Genomic DNA, 4217 nt, shown 5'->3' with positions numbered 1-4217 from the left:
TCCTCCTCCAGCCAGCCCTCCTCCATCCTCCTCCAGCCCTCCTCCATCCTCCTTCAATCCTCCTCCAGACCTCCTCCAGTCTTCCTCTGATCCTCCTCCCTCCAGTCCTATCTTATCGGCTGAACTGTGTCCCTCCCACATTCATGCTAAAAACCTAACCCTCAGTGTCTTTGGATGTGACTTTCTTTGGAAATGGGAACATTTAAGGATCTGAGAAAGTAGAAGTGGGGTCTCTAGGGAGACCCACATCCAGTTGTATGACTGGTGTCCTTATATACAGAGAAGACTCTGGGACACGGAGATGTTCAGAGGGAGGATCACGTGAAGACTCAGAAAGAGCAGTCATTTCCAAGGCAAGGAGAGAGGCCTGAGAAGAAACTAACTTTCACGCGTATGAAACAGTCAAAGAATAAATAAAGGTGTTCCATCACAAAAGAAAGCCAAGCATGGTGGTGCACGCCTTTAATCCCAGCACTTGAGACACAGAGGCAGGTGGATCTCTATGAGTTTAAGGCCAGCCTGGTCTACATAGGGAATTCCAGGCCGGCCAGGGATACCCAGTGAGAACCTGTCTCAAAAAGAAGGAGGAAACTAACTTGCTGTCCTTGAACTTCTGGCCCCTAAATTTGTGAGCCCCCAGTCTACAGTACTTCACCACAGCACACCAGCAAGCTTTCCTTTTAGTCTGTTGTCTTATTTTCTGCCTCTTCTCTGTCAGGGGCAGCCCCACGGTGGCAGGAGCTGATGGGCATGCTGAGGCCTCAAGCTCTCAGGAGCGGCTCTGGCAGGAGGGTGGGGTTTGTAATAGCTAGTGCTAAAGGCCAGCTTGGGTTAGGCTGGTGGCAGAAGAGGGACAGAGGTAGCTAGAGATGAGGCAGGCAGGGAGAGGAGCTTTTCACTTGACAGTGATACCTCTGATTCCCTTGATCTCTCTATCCTGACTGGCTAGGACGGCCCATGCATTCTTGAGAGGGCTTGGGCAGGGAGCCTGTGTAAACCAGCAATGGGTACATTGCTGCCCCTGACCCCATTATTGTGCTGGCCAGGTTTGGATGAACTTGTGTATTGAGTGAGTTGGAAGGAGTGGACTTGCAAAATGGTTGAGGCAGATATTAGGTACCCACTAAGCGCACCGGAAATGAAGGACCAACTGCAGCCAGCTGAGATATTAGCTGCAGACAGCCACAGTCTTTTGGCTTCACTACTGGAAAGTGTTCTGTCCCCATGGAGTTCCAGGTTCCCAGCTCAGAAGCCAATTGTGGGCATCATATATGACAAACATCCTCAGGTCAGCCCCCTGTCTCACTTGTCACCCAGACGTAGCGACAGGATCAGGACACAGGCAGAGCTGGCAAACTTGCTGTGGACCAAATGTAACAAGTGGGAAGATCATTTTCTTCTCTTTCCTGGTTGCTCCAACAGTCAGCTCTATGATAGTTTTATGGGGCATCTTTCCTTATTTGGTACAGCGTAGCTGGTTTCTGGGAAATTTCTCTTTCTGGCTTTTGTTCATATTTCTTCATGCTTTAATTTTTATTACACTTGGTTGTTTGTGCCGGGGAGAACATGTGCTCGCCATAGCGCAGGAATGGAGGTCAGAGGACGTTTTGCGGTAGTCAGCTTTTACCTTCCATCGCGTGGGCCCAGGAGCTTGGTGGCAGACACTTTTCCTACTGAGCCATCTTTAACCCCATCTCATACACACACACACACACACACACACACACACACACACACACACACACACACACACACAGAGGCTTTTATATGTTCATAATTTTTCTTTACTTCTAGCCTTCTTCCCTAATTCTAATTTTCCTATCTAAAAATTAACAATTGGTCCCCCCACCCCCACTCTCGTCTCTCCCACTCTCTCCTGGCTTTCTCGACCTAAAGTTCCCTCTTTCAGGCATCATCTGGACCTTCCAGAAGCTTCCTCCAAGTCCTTCCTCACACCGGGGTTGAAGTTGCCCTGAGGGCCTTTGCTTGACTTTCTATCATCTTTTTATTAATCAGAGTCCTAATATCTCTGGACCAGGAGAGGCCACGTGGCCTGTTTGCTGCGGGTCAAGGTTAGGTTGTTCCTTCTTTCAAACAGCACAGTCATCGGTATCTAGTAGTCATTCCGTGACATTTTATGAGACCGTCTTGTACATTTATTTTGAATGAGTTTATATTGGCGTTGGGTTGGGTTCTAAAGAGTCATTTACTGCACATATATAGATTATAAACTCCGGGCACTCCCTGACATACAAGACCCTGTTGCTAGTTTTATCTGGCATGGAGTGGGCAGAGCAGTGTTCTCTAGGATGGGACAGTGAAGCAGGAAGCTGAGCTGATGGTTCGGTTCAGCATAAATGAGCCTTCTAAATAAGAAAGACGGATGCTTTATCTGTCCCTACAAACTGACCAAAGACTGCCCAGAGGGCAAGAGTGTGACTCATCTCTTATCTCCATAGCAACCTCTTTGACTGACCGCTTCTGACTCTTAAGGCTTGGAACATTTCCAAAGACAGTCCTATGGTCTGTCCTGAGCAATACGCACAAGCTAATCATCTACAGGTGACTCCTCAAACACTGGTTGCTAGGCTACCTGTGCAGAGGAGAGTTCACCGTGTCGAAACGCATCTGTAGCCATACAATGACTTCCGTGTGGAAGGTCGGAGGAAACAGCACTGTGGGGACAGTGCGGGCCCTGGAGAATGTGTCAATCTGTCCCAGAGACTCCAGCAGGCCTCGGCAGAGTCACTGATGGTGCTTGGGCACACACTCCCTCTGCTTGTGGGAGACCGGCTGAGGTCATTTGTTAATCCACTAATAATTGATTATTTTAGAGACTACAGGAATTCTGGAGAGTCAGGGGACACCTGAACCGCTCTGTGGATTTCATAAACCAGCGTCTACAGTGATCGGGGCTTCTGTTTGGTTTTGTTTTTGAGACAGGGTCTTACCGTATCCTTGCTGGCCTCAAACTCCTACAGATCAGACTGGCCTTCCTTAGACTGGATGGGATCTGCCTATTTCTGCATCCCCAGGTGCTGGGATCAAAGGCATAAGCCACCACACTTACCCACAGTGACTCTATTTTTAATACTTATATTTATTAATTTCTAAAATCTTATCTGCCCATTTGAATATTTTTAAATGCCTGTGAGCATTGTGTGTGAGTTAGAGGACAACATTCAAGAGTTGGTTCTCTCCTTTGCTCATGAGTTACAGGGATCAGACTTGGGCTGACCTGATGGCTTATCTAGTCAATGCTACGGTGATTCTCTTCGCCAGTGGTTTCTTGTTGTTGTTGTTTTATAGCTAAAAGTTAGGACTTCTGGATTCTGCTCCTCCAGTGGAAGGAGGTTGGAGGAGCAAATGATTTGCCTGGTGTCAATCATTTGGTCTCTACAGGTGACCAGGTGGCTCATAAATAGCAGGCGCTCACACCTTACCATTCTGGAGGCTGGGCCTGGCACCAAGGTGAATTCTGGGCTTGCTTTATTGTTAGAGGGTGACTTCCCACTGTGTTCTCACAAGATGGACAATGTTCACTCCACTTGGACCTCATTATAAAGGCCTTGACTTGATGGTTTGTTTCTTCTTTTAAGGTGACACACATCATGTGCGCACGCTTGCGTATGTGAATGTGTGTGTCTGTGTCCCTATTGTGGTCCATAGCTTGATCCCCAGTTCTCCTGAATACTGGAATTACAGACATGAACCACTCTACTCCGATCTTTTATCTTGGTCGTTGTTGTTTTGACATAGGGTCTCACTAGGTAGACTAGGCTGACCTTAATAGACTATGTTTAAGTTTTTGTTGTTGTTGTTAGTTTGTTCTTTGTTTGTTTTTCTATTCAATAGAAAGAAGCAGGGGGAAAGGAAGGCAAGGACGGGAGGAAAGGGAAGGGAAGGCCACCGAACGTTGGTGGCTTTCGGAGGTGCTGTGATTGGCTGTCCAGAAATGGAAAGAGCAATTGACCACAGATGGAATTCTCTGGAGAGTGAGCGAGCTGCTCCCTCAGGCCTGACACAGCAGAGAACCAGAGCTTCCTGTCTGACTCAGGCTCAAGAGCCTGCCTTATAGCTGTCTGACAGACAGGCTTTGGGATTTTAGTTAGAGCAGAGAGACATTTGGTGCCAGAAGGACCATTTACTGTCGCCCTGATCGTGGTTATATTTATTTGTTTTTTTGTTTTTTTTCGAGACAGGGTTTCTCTGTGGGT

This window comes from Microtus ochrogaster, chromosome 17 (assembly GCF_000317375.1).
Source record: "Microtus ochrogaster isolate Prairie Vole_2 chromosome 17, MicOch1.0, whole genome shotgun sequence".
NCBI lineage: Eukaryota > Metazoa > Chordata > Mammalia > Rodentia > Cricetidae > Microtus > Microtus ochrogaster.
The sequence above is the reverse complement of the archived record's forward strand: the minus strand, read 5'-3'. Positions refer to the sequence as shown.